Consider the following 14441-nt stretch of genomic DNA (forward strand, 5'->3'; position numbering starts at 1 on the left):
AGGGGGATACACATAGCAGTCACCGACAACATAATCGCAGAGGTCTCGGGACTGCCAGCCGCTGGACCTGTATGGATGTTAAAGAAGGAGAGATTGCAGAAGATCATAGAAACCTTCGAGGAGGAAGGCCAGAGCCTGACAATTAGAGGAAAGGGGGTTCTACCAATAGCGTTAGGAGAACCGTGGGCGGAATTGGCAAAGACCATTCAAAGCTACATCACCTGTGAAGGAAGAAAAGACGTGGTAAGACCACGACACCTTAAACTTTTAGCTGTATTAAAGCAAAAATGCTCTGTAAATTTACCTGCATTTTTGAATTCATTACTTCATGACGTTGCACAGAGCATGAAAAAGGCACAGCATGTAGAATCAGTTGTTAGTCATCATGGGTTGATACGGTTAATAGTTAGCCATAGCCTTACCCAGTAGCAGAGCAGCTCGGAAGAGCTAATTGCCATGATAGATGGAGGATTGACCACACCATCCCCAAAACGTAAACATGCCACCAGTACACCTGAGCATCCAGAAAAACGAAGGAAATCGGTTCGACTAGCACGGCTAAAAGGGAGGCTGGAGAATTCCCAAGGAGATACCAGCCAACCTATAGAGATAAATGATTCAGGGGATGAGCAACCCGCACAATGAGAAGGAGAAGACAATGAGGAAGGAGAAATGCAGGAAAATGAGGAAGGAGAAATGCAGGAAAATGAGGAAGGAGAAATGCAGGAAAATGAGGAAGGAGAAATGCAGGAAAACGAGGAAGGAGAAATGGAGGAAGAAACCGAGCAACCTGAGCAGGAGGAGGAAACGGAACAACAAGAAGGCAACACATTGCAAAATCCATTGAGAGAAGATGAATTGGCCAAAATTTTGGCCAATATGGGCGAATATGGCCAACCTTCCAGCCCGCCAGATCTCCATGCTGAAGAAGAACCAAAAGAACACTCTGCTCAGGATAGAAATGCACCTGAAGAATTACATGCCAAGGAGGTAGAAGAGGAGAGTCAGCCCATTCATGACGAAAATGTGACAAGAGAGAGAAGTGATGCAGAACATGAACAATCCGTTCTTAGCCAGACGACACTAGAAGAAATTCCGGAAGAAGGGGAGGTAGAAAAGGAAGTCACCCTTGCTCCTGTACTATTACTTTTGGCTTATGTGTGGTTTTCTTATCAGCATTATTCGGTAATCTGATATGTTCTGTTAGTTTACATCACACGCTCTGTTATGTTTGATTTATTGAAGTTTATGAAGACATAACCATTGTATTAACTTTGCAATGTATTATTGTTCCTTTAAGTGCTGATATAATATCGCCGGTCTTTACAGAATACTGTTGTTGTTCAATTACAGAGTCTCTATGTGTACACTTATTTCATTGGTATTACTGAACTCATCTTCGGGATTATGTTCTTTGCGATTGTTGAACCTATAGACATTGCTGTTCCATTCTGAAATACAGTCGTATTCTTTATAACTAAGATTGATAACTGGATTACCAAGGTCAGATTACTAATAAGATGTGCCGTGTGCATGTATGAGTGGCTTTCAAGTGCTGTTCTATAATCCATTATTAATCAGTGTTGTTCCATTTTTTGTGTGTTGTTCAATTCGTCCTTAAAAGTGAAGGATTGCCATTTGATTCCTGTAGGACACGATTATTGCATTTGATCTTGTAGATTCAGGTGTTACTGCTCATTAGACTTAATTGATATTACAGTTTCCTCTTTGTTGTTCCATTTTAGGTTTGTTGTTCCATTTCTTATTTACTGTCCTATTTCTTACCTGCCATTCCATTTCCTGTCATTTGCATTATTGTTATTTTGGTATGAAGAACAATCTAAGACTGTAGCGGGAGTTGACATTTACTGTCTGGCCCCCAGATCCACGATCTGTTCTCTGATTTCCTTTGACCCCATCAGTTTACAAAGGGACATGTTACTGCTACTGAACCCTTGACTGATAAATTTCTTAGATTTCTGAATGTGTGGTTTAGTCTTTCAAAGTAGTTTGCTGTAAACAAGCATCCATTTACCCTTGTATTTTTGAGCACTATACTACTAGCATTACTCTGGCAAATGATAGCCTCAGACTGAGACACTCTTTGAAATAACAAAACGTTCCTGGATTGACAAACTAATGTGAGGTAATTAGAGGTGAAAGAGACCCTTTTTATAGCTCGACACTTTTTACCTCAGAGGGGTCATGCAATAGGCTTTCCAAGGCCTCTTCCTTAGCTTGAAGCTATTGTAGCTAACCCTATTTCTCCCCTTTTTTCTCTTGTAGAAACATTTTCGATTCAATGTTATCTTCTTGAAGACTCTGGTTGTTGTGCTTCAGTTCTTCTAGGGCCTCTTCTGTGCCTCGCAACTGAAGCTACAAATGTGGCTTTTCCTCTATCTCTTCTATAGAGCTTCATACATTATGTCCATCTTTTTGGACACTTTGAGCATGGTATTGTACATCACTTTGTCATCCTCCATCGCGGCACGTTGCATTGTTCATGCTCGCAATTCACATCCATGCAAAGACCGCTCTAATACTAAACTCGATTTGAGTTGACTCAACTTTCGGATTTAACCAATATCTTTTCCTTCCGTGATGTTGTTAGAATTTCATTTTATAAGACAATAAATGAACATATATGCATGCTCAAGAAAATGGAAACATAACGAAAATAAAAAAATAATAAACAAGAGACATTGATAATGGAGTTCATCCAGTGTGGACTACTTCTCCGAGCCTAGTGTCAAGATGGTGTTGGTTGCTTCATTCAGTGTTGGAAATGTTGAAGATGTACATGGACTATGTTTTGTGTCATACAAGGACATGTGCCCTCTACATGAGTGGCAAAGTCTCTTCATGAGACGTTCTGCTACAAGAACTAACACTCACAATAGACCTCCTATCAACATGACATAATCTTACACATGGTGATAATGAGTATCCCACCATCATGGCATCAAAGGGATCTCAACCAAAACACCAAAGGTGATAATGCATATCCCGCCATCATGGAAAAAAGGGATCTCAATCTAAATGTACATAACAATCCATGATGAATACATCTCACATGAAATAGACACAAAGATTTTTCATCATACATCAAGCAGGAATCAAAACAACATACTACATCTCACGGCAAATGATCAAAGAAGTACGTGACAAAAACACTTCATATACCTCAACTCTCATGTTGGTTGAAGAATAGAATACTCAGTTGCTGGATCTAAATGCACCATCGCAATCGTGAAGTCGAATGGCATAGAATCAACTGTCCATGCTTTGAAATCTAACACCATCACTCCAATCTAGAAAATGGAAAAAACATAGAAGACTCACCTACAAAAACTGACTACACCACTAAATTTGTGTCATCGAGAGGTGTAAAATCAACTATCCATTTGTCAAATTTTGACACCAGAAAAATCTGGGCCTGTAGGAATCTTTTAGATTCCCCTGTGATTCTCCAAAGATTCCCTCCTCTGGGTTGACTAGCAATCTATAACTCAAATAAAAAAAAATATCTCGCCATTAAGATCCTTGTGAAACTTTGAGAAGAATGAATATAAAGTTGGTTGCATTCTAGATCTGGGAAATTTTAGCCTCCAAGGAATCTAGAAGATTGCCTCAAGATTCTCGAAGAATCTCCTCTACTGGGAATCTGCAAATCTGCTGCTCAAAAGGAAAATCAAACCTCGCCATTGCATTCCCTGTGAAAATTTGAGAAAAATGAATGTAAACTTGATTACATTCAGACAAAATGAATTTGTACCTCTCAAGGAATCATAAAGATTCCTTAAAGAATTTGCATGAGAATATTCCTTGGAATATTTGGGGAACTTGTCGCAGTTCTCATGGCTAGGGCATACCCCTCTGTGCTTCCACAACTCCATTCCGGTTCCATTCGTCCACTCATCACCTCTGTTCTTCTCCCTCGTGTGCAAATGAAATGAAAGGTTATATAGTGGTTATGGGCGGAGCTTCCCAAGAGGTCCCGTTGGCCCGTTTGCAACGACCTCGGCTCACCTGATGAAGGAAGGAGTTCAAATCCCTTTAATGGCATACGATCACATGTTCTATCTTGTTGTATTTCAAATATGGTTTGGTTGGCAACCGTTGTGGTGTTAAAATGGTGCATTTACATGTTAAGGTCTAGTAAGGGTTATGATTTTTGGTCGTGCATTGTAACTGTTATATGTTTTGGGCATGGTTTGTTGCATTGATGGTGTTGGCACCCGAGCGTCACGCCGGCTGCTCCAACCAGGTGGGTTCAAACCCAGCCACCCACAGTGTATAAAGTGGAAACAGGTGGGGGTGTGGGACGAGTGTACGAGAGGTGGCCTACCCACCCCAATATATATATGTGATGTTTTGTTTGGGGCCATTGGCGGTCATGAGTTGTCGGTCAATTTTTCTCATTGAAAATTATTTTTGACAAAAAGTTTGGGAGGGGGGGTGATGGGGGTGATGGACCGCTACCTCATCACATACATATATTTTTTTATTGTTTATTAATAAAAGGTCTTTCTTATGATTTCATCTAATATAAGGGATATTAGACAAATTAATGAGGCAACAATTTCTCCCACTTTCGGGAGTTAAGTTTCCACAATGGTTGGCGACGAATTTGTAGGACACTTAAACCTCACCCACAACCCAACTTTTACCGCAACTTTGACTGGCTCTATCTCCTCTATACGAACTCAGATTTTGAGTGTTTATTACACCGTTGGATTCAGGGCAATGAGCACTTCGATCTGGTGCTAGTTTGGGAACAATATGGCCACTTTGAATTTTGACCCTCTCTGAGTCCTCTTGGACTTTGCATGTGTCTGGAGCCACTTGGTTCACTAATACTTGCAAAGTGCATTTCTAGAATGTGAGGATAAATCACAAAATTTAGACCATGAACATCAAAATATTTTAATCTTCCAATTTCATTTGATGTTCATATGTTATCAAGCTACTCTTTATCGTAGTATACATCTTCCACATCAATTAACACTTGTGAGAATGTCAATACTATATGACCAACCATCTATCCCAATTGATGATATTTTTACATATGCACTAAACTTACATCCGCACTTTCTTGATCCATTTGAAAGTCAATTAGAATATTCACTTACACAGAAGATTATTAATATTTCATCACGTGTACATAAAATTGATAATTTTATGCACGATATCGCATCTAAAGGTGCATTTTCCCAATATGGCCTGTTATCCTGTCCTTTGGACCTCTTCCATACTCTAACCAAAATTAATTCATATTCTTATGATCTTATATAATTTTGGCTGGAGGAAAATCTTCTAAATAGGTTGATTGTTAATAAGTTTCTTTTTGCAAATACATTAGCAATAAATGTGCATATTGCATTCAAATTTGTTTCTATTAGTTTAATCATATTTTTACTTTTGTTACTGATGTTCAATGTGTACTTTTATGTATAAAATAAGGTGCTTGAATGGTTACATTGGAAGCATGACTATACCTAGTCATATCTTCCCTCATGCAGTTAGGATAGGAATAGAATTAGTTTAGTTCGTTTTCTTTTTTGTTTATTTCACTTTTAATTATGCAAGAAGAGGAATAAACCAAACAATGATCCTTTTAAATTTATAATCATGCTTTGGGAATTATTTATTTTCTCATCAGAGTTTCTATTTAAGTTCTTTATACATCTTCTTGGTTGTGTATTCCCTTAGCTTTGCAAATTGTAAGATGAGGCATAATCATATTACACTCTTCTTAATACAACTGAAATAAAATACTTGGGTCTTTCTTGTTCTTATTTGCAGTAGGCATTAATCTTATTTCATTCTAAATGGAAAATTAAAGAAGTTCCTAAAGCAAAATAAAATGACAAAAAGCTTGTAGCAGTTGTAAAAGTAATCCTATCCATGGCTATTCCTCTCCTGTTTCTGGAATTTTACATTTGTCGAGACAAAACAGAAATTTTCACTATGCTGATTCATTTTATTGCGGGCAAATAGGGCTCTGAGTCTCATGTCATCACACTGCTCAAAAAATGCACATTAAGTTAATAATTTCATGATTTTATTAAAGTGTGTTTTTCCTTTAAATTTCATGGGAATCCAATAATATTGGAATCCCAGAATCCCGCTTTCCCATAATTCCTTAAAAATTCAATTATCAAATGCTTACAGGAATCTGGGAATCCAAGTTCGACCTCATCTCAGGAATCCCACAATCTCATCTTCTGGCATCCCAGAGTCCTGAAATCTTGTAACGCTTTTTAAATTACAATTAATCACATGTTAGGGGCTCTAGGAATTTGAGATTGACATTACCTGTTTGATTGACATGGCCCACATATTTTCTTTATTGCAAATTGTTCTATTTCGCTATATTCTCCTGCATACATAGAATCCCATAAATGTTATTTCAGTCTAATTTCAAAAATCCTTGTGGGATCTCTTCCTTCAGGGATACTACATGTTGGGTGATTTATTTGTGAGTTAAATCCCTATCATTAAATTTTCAACCCGGGGACTTGTGAACTGATGAGGTATATGTGTACTATATGTACTAGGTGATTATTTCTAAGAATAAATTAATGTAATGGAAGAAACATGAAGCTAATTACAATCCAATCCAATATAATACAATCCAAACATAAATAAATTGAAACAATCTTAACAAAACAACATGAATCAAAATAAAATAAAATAAATTAAACTAAACTTGCATAAATGAAACCACACTTGCTTGAAAGGAAACGACACTTGCTTAAAATTAAAATAAATGAAATAACATAATTACACAATGCCACCAATATGTACAAAAAATGAAAAAGAGGTGAAAATTATGGTTGATGGGGGCCCTCGACTCATTAGCAAGCACACAGAATGATTATCAAACCTTGGAGATCAAAGAAACAATATCTATTCCATAAAATAAAGTTGAAGAAAATATCCAATGATATTATAATAATTCAACTCTCTTCTTCTCTTACCTCAATTTATAAATTACATTTTTTTGTATGGAACTCTTTGTATCAAGGATGCACACATATTTATAGAAAAACTTGAGATGACTAATCAATAAATATAGATCCACAAATCTCTCCTAGATCCACATTTAACTCTTGTGGTTACAACCAATCACGTAAAAATATGAGATACAAATCCTCTGAAAATTCTCTCCTAGTTTTGATAGGAGACACATATCAAAATACCCATGATTCTTCTCCTTTGAATGTGCTTAGTGAATGATCCAAATCTTCTACAAATATTCCACAAATATTCATGATTTGGAATTGAAATTCGAATATGTAGTTGACTGGCCAAATATGATCCCTCTAGTATCTTCAAATTGGCCTACAATATGATAAAGATCATACCAATTTTAGATATATATGAAAACATCTTAATTTCTGAATATTTAAATATAAATTCTCTTAAAATATTTCAAATAAATGACTTGGAAAATAATAATGATAAACCCATATGATCATGAAAATGGTTATTAATGTAGGGTTATGGAGTTCTACAATATGGTAAAAAGTTACAAAATATGGTAAAATGATGGAAATCAGGGTAAAAGTGGATGACATTTTGGAGGCCCAACATTTCCCCCCAACTAAAGATGCTGGATGTCCTCATGCAACTTTACATTGATTACCTTATTCATAAGTTGATATTCTTGAAATATTTTGCTTCTATATGAACTTTGGATTTTTATTGATTCTCTTTTAACTTTGCATAATAATATCATTTGATAACTTTATTCTCTTTGCGAAGTGTACTCTGAAATACATTTGATTTCAAAATATTTTAAATGGTTAGCTCTTGTGTGACAACCAAAAATTTATGAGTATTGGTTCTTGTGTAACAATATTTTTTTTTTTGCATCAAAATACTTGAAAACATTGAGAATTCCTTTTTAAGGCCCCATAGTGTTTGTTAGCCATTTAATGTGTTTATCAATTGATCATTGCAAAACATTTAAATTTTGGGAATAAAAATGAAATAATAGACAATTATGAAAAGTATGTTGGTTAGGATGAAATGAAATGTGACATGTGAATATGAATTGATATCCCTTCCCCCCAACTAAAGGTGTTTTCGGTTTTCGGCAAATGAGAAAGGGAATATAAATGTGTTGAGGGATTTTCCAAAATCACAATTTTAACATTTAATGAATTACATGATTAAAGATTAGAAAACAACATACCTTCACCGACCTGAAAACTGTACAAGCTATATATATAGAAGAGTGTGGTTGCTGCTACTTGATCATGGAATGTGAAGTAAAATAATCTAATCTTCTTTTTATTTCTCTTGCTTGTATGAATAAAGCATGAATATGATCTAAAATTGGAATTTTTACTGCTACGATAATGCTACAACTACTAAATTCTGAGTTGAGTCCTACTACAAGTTGCTATAATCATACAATCTTCATTCATTCCACTCAGTGGCATAATTATTATCTATGTGAATAGATGTGTCGATGTCGAACATAGAAAATAAATTGTTGGATTACTAGTCATTAATGAATGCCATTAACCAACACTAGACTAATCATCATTGTTGTCAATGAGAGTCTACTAGGTACGAATAGATGTGTTGTAGTCGAGTCACCTAGAAGATCTAACAAACAAAATGCATTGATGCATTCCCACTATTTATTGGCGAGAGAAATTTCCATTAAGGCATGCAAACCTCAAGGTACTTGAAATATCTCTAGCCTTGATCCCAGATGATTTGTCGGAGTTGATGGGTTAAGACTTGTTTGAAGGGAGTCCTTAATGAATCCTCCATCATCTAACATGAGTATAAAATAATAATTTGAAGGCCCATAAATGAAATATTTTCATTATGAGGCAGGTTTTATCTCATAGAAAGGAGGAAAATGGGGTGGTTGAACTTTGTAAGGGAGCTAAATGAATTTATTTTTAGGTTAAGGGTGAGTGAAAATGAGGCGGGAAAGTATGAAGATTGCAAAGGGAAAATGAGTTTTGAAATCATGGTTTGGTAGTAGGGAGATGGAAATTTATGGATCGATTGTAAGCTTAGAATGAGTAGAAATGGTAAAATTGTATCTAAGAGGCCTTGTTTAGTAGAAATAGCGTAATGGATATGATTTGACATGGAATGAACATGCTCTTGTGAAAGAAACTTGGTCTTTAAAAGGCACTCCTACATATAGTGATCTTCTTTCATCATTCTAGAACCTGAAAATACTCAGCACTTTTCTACAATAAAACATAAGACTATCAAGAGAGAGGTGATTAGTCTCTCTTCATATGATATATACACAAAAAACTCATAAATATTACTAATAGAACAAATTCAAGGAAGAAAAATTAAATGAACTTTTACCTGTTTGGAAAGTGGTACCTTGGACTACTTGTTGGTGTTTTTTGGGTAACTTATTCAATTTTTTACTGTTTCAAATGATAATGAAAACTATCTCATTGCATAGATCTTGTTGAGATATTTCCAATGACGTTTGAATAATCAAAAATTGATGTCGTATGAAAGTGTCATGAATGTTTGAAATTTTTATTAAACAAACAAAAGATATATTGTGAATAGGTGCCATGTGGCAACATGATGCTGATGTGGATTATAGTGGGAAGATGTCATCGAATGCTGACTTGGTAGGCTGATGTAGAAATGTGTATCTAGCCAATTTTGAACTTGAGACCTTTTCTCCACAAACTACAAGCCAAATTCGCATAAGCTATCAAATTGCGTCAATTCTGTAGCTGATGATTGGTTTCGCAGCTACCAGATTACGTCAATTCTATAGCTGATGATTGGTTTTGCAACTATTGGACTGCGTTGATTCTACACCTACAGTTCTATAGGTTCTGAGATTTTAGTTACAGAGCGAAATGTCCTGACAGGTACACCAAGGCTAATGCCAACGTCACCAGAAGTCCCATGCACTCCTCGCACAAAAATAACAAACCCTCTAGAGACTAATATGCATGAGATGGGAATAACAAATCCATTAGAGAATAAGATGCGTGAATCTGATCCCTGCTAAAAACATGTTTCGATGCACATTTGATCACAATTAATTTAAATGATTGTGCGACCAAAAAATAGGATCATTGCACTTCCTTGTAGATTTACAAATTGCAATGAGGCTCGAATTATCGCAGTTGGGTTTTTAATAATTATAGGTTTTGATGAAGGTCGAAGCCCAAAGCTGTGTTCATCCTTTTTCTCCAGTGCCCCACTCTTGTCCATGCGATGCATGAATGCATTAGATGTTTTATTATGAAGTGTTGTGTTATGCGTTGGAGTTTTAGTTTTTAGTTTATTGATTTTATTTTTATATCATTTTTTTATTGGTTTTTTTTTTTTTAATACATCCTTTTACTTTCTATGTGTGGTGAGTTTTTAAATGTATTAAATTATATATATATATATATATATATATATATATATATATATATATATATATATATATATATATAATAAATATCGTTTTTTTAATTCTATTTAAAAATAAATTCCTATTTAAAAAAACTATTTTATAAAAAAACAAATTTAATTAGGATTTTTTATTTTTATTTCTTTTATTTTAAATAATTAATTTTAGAATTTATAGAGAACAATCGAATTACATTTTTTTTTTGACAAAAAGAAATTATTTTAGCAATTTTTGAGATAGATCTAATTGAAATTTGGAGATTAAATTTTGAGTATTTTTAGAACAAATTTAGATTTTCTATCCAATTTTTAGATTTATGAGTTTTATCACAAAATTTCAAAGCCAACTTTATTCAATTTTCCTTTTTGATCTTCCAGGTTGCACAAGGCGCAATAAGAGAGCATACTCAGGAATTTTGTCAACTTTTTATTCTTTTGCAATCTAAAATTTGAAAACTAAAGTAAAAGAATTTGATCTCTAACTTCAAATTTTAGCTCTCAAAGCTCCGTTTGTTCTCCTCTCTTCCTAGATTTTCCTGCAAAATGATTAGTATGTGAGGTGGCTCTTACTGCACCACCAAAAATAAAATTGTAAATAAAATAAAATCTAACTTAACAAAAAAAACTTAAAAGCATCACCAAACTTGGTTTTATTTATTGATTTTGTCCTACTCTATTTGAAATAGAAAAATTGGTTCAAGTGTATGTATATTTCCAATGTAACCATGTGTGTAATAGGAGTAAAAATATATTCATGCTTAGGTTTGAAAAATATGAATTAAAGTACATCAAGGCATGAAAGACCGATTGTTTTGATAATGCAATCAAGATGTAAGGAAGAATGATAGAGTGATGTGACTTCATTTGTGATTGGAACCATCTTTCAGTAAAGCTATGACATTTTTTATTCCTCTCTTGCTTTAGATCACATTGAATATCCTCATTTGCTATGCATTCCTCAATCTTAGATTCTAGTGGTTTCTCCCCATCAAAATTATTCCATGATTCTTTAGTCTCTTCAAAATATTGACAAGAGGAATCAATAGAGACTTGAAGATCTTCTTGTGGAGGTAGAGACATAAGCAGTTAAAATATACTCTTCTTGAGAAGTAGATATCCTAGTTGTTGCTACGATTTGAGAAAGTTCTTGGAAGGACATTTTTCAAACTGTGAATTACTCCCACTGGTTAATACTTCTTGTTTTGCAGAAAGATTACTACGAAGTATTGAATATTAATATTTATCATAAATGATTTTCATATGATTTTAACCATGCATATAATAATGAATGCAACTATCATGAGTTGTCTAAACTTTCAAAATAAACACTTATGTATACCTCCCCGACAACAATGCCAAAATGTTGGGTGATTTAATTATGAGTTAAATCCTTGTCATTTAATTGTCAACCCGGGGTTTGTGAACTGATGAGGTATATGTGTAGTCTATGTACTAGGTGATTATTTCTCGGAATAGGTTAATCTAATGGAATAAACTTTAAACTAATTACAATGCAAATTAAATCATTCCAATCCAATCAAATCCAATCCAAACATAAATAAATTGTATCAATCTTAACAAAACAACATGAATCAAAATAACATAAAAGAAACTAAATTAAACTCTGATAAATGAAACCACACTTGCTTGAAATGAAACCACACTTTATTAAAATGAAAATCACACATTCTTATTGAAAATCACACTTTCTTAAAATGAAAATCACACTTTTTGAATTGAAAATCACACTTTCTGAATTGAAAATCACACTTGTTTAAAATGAAAATAAATGAAATAACATAATTACGCAATGTTACCAATATGTACAACAAATGTAAAAGGTGTGAAAAATGTGGTTGATGTGGGCCCTCCACTCCGCATCAAAAACACCAAACGATTATCAAATCTTGGAGATAAAAGCACCAATATGTATTCCATAAAATGAAGTTGGAGAAAAGCTCCGAATATATTAGACTATTTCAACTCTCTCCTTCTCTATCCTCATTTTACAAATTACATTTTTTTTTTATGGAACTCCTTGTATGAAGGATACATGCCTATTTATATAAAAACTTAATATAACTAATCAATAAATATAGATCCACAAATCTCTCCTAGATTCACATTTTTCTCTTGTGGTTACGACCAATCACCTGAAATTATGAGATACAAATCCTCTCAATATTCTCTCCTAGATTTGATAGGAGATTCATAACAAAATATCCATGATTCTTATCCTTTGAATGTTCTTAGTCAATGATCCAAATCTTCTACAAATATTGCACAAATGTTCATGAGTTGGAATTGAAATTCGAATTTGTTGTAGAGTGCCCAAATTGGAGCCTTCTAGAATCTTCAAATAGGCCTACGATATCATAAAACTCATACCACTTTTAAATATATATGAAAACATGTTATTTTCCAGATATTTAATCATAAATTCTCATAAAATACTTAAAATAAATGACATGGAAAATAACAGAGATAAACCCATATGATCATGAAAATGGTTATTAATGTAGGGTTATGGAGCTATAGAATATGGTAAAGTGTTACAAGATATGGTAAAATGATGGAAATGAGGGTAAAAGAGGATGGCATTTTGAAGGCCCAACACTACAGATGGATTCATCAGAAAATCCTATTCATAAAGCACGTGAGTATTTTCCTTTTCCCATTTACTCACTCCTCTTATGCTCTATCCTACAAGATAATGCAAAGCATGCACATTTTTTTCCAACTGACCTTGATTTTTCTGATAAAAATGCATCATTTGTCATTATAGACCAGCCATTATATTGATAAGGGAATTTGGTAAGTGCACTCAAAATATATTGGATTTTAGCTTCGAAGTGCCATGACGACATGTAACAAATTTCATGGAGGCAATGGATCATGTTCAATTGTGTTTGATTTTCAATTCTCATGGGGTTTACTTGTTTTTAATATATTGCTCCACTTCAACGATTACCCATAAACCATTGTTGTATTGATTGGGATTTTGGACTAATTTCATCATATTGTATGGATATTTCGGAACTGAGATAAAATTAGAAAAGTGACAAGAAGAGAATAATTGTTGCTACAGTTCAAAGAAAAGAACATCTTTATTTATGATGATTTATGTTTACTTCTAATTGTGTGAACATGAGTCATTATTTTTCTAGCTCAATGTTTGCTCTAGTTCAGATACAATAAATGATGATTTTGGGTAAATGAAAACTTCATAGAATGCAACTTCTTCATACTTCATAATCTCAATTAAAAATAAGAAGTTATCCTTTTGAAGAAATTTGGTATCTTTCAAGTAGACTTTAACGAAACTATTCAAGGTAAATCGCGTGTGCCCATTTTCATTTATTACCATTTTCTTATGCTTATTTATTTATTTATTTATTTTTATTTTAGCTTTATTTTTAGTGTTTGCTAATCTAGAGTTCCGTTTTTGTAGGTTTTCAAGAATTAATTTGGAAACTTTGCACCCCTCCTTGCTGATATTTGAAATTGACTCTCTTCATTTTTCTTGTTTTCAAGCTTTCGAAAAATTACTATAATATCAATAAAATTGCAAATTAGGTAAATTGGCGAGTCTTTGAACCTCTAGTTTCTTTCACAAGCCTCATTTTTATTAGAAAATCATTATGATGATTCTATGTAGACTTAATTTCGAAACAAGAAGGTTTGAAAAGGGAAGGGACACCTTTATTTGATTTTCCCTCGTAGTTGCTATCTAGATTCTATTTGAAGAAAAGCCTAGTTACCTATAACCCTACAAGATATAACTTATCAAGATCCCCACTAAAGAAGAGCATGCAAGATTTTCATATTTTACTCTTTTGTTAAGACATTTTAAATTGTATTGTTGAAGTTTTCTTCGTTATGGATTCTCTTTTATCTTTCCTTCCTAGTTTGCATTTTTCTTTTCTTTCCTATTTGCAATGCTTTTCTAGTGTGTTGATTTGACCATTGTTTTGGATTGATTTTGGTGACTTTACCAGGATTTATATGGAAGAATATTTCTT

Source organism: Pinus tabuliformis, chromosome 2_1, assembly GCF_031772625.1.
Source record: "Pinus tabuliformis cultivar Carrire ecotype Pingquan chromosome 2_1, CPIR1, whole genome shotgun sequence".
Lineage (NCBI taxonomy): Eukaryota > Viridiplantae > Streptophyta > Pinopsida > Pinales > Pinaceae > Pinus > Pinus tabuliformis.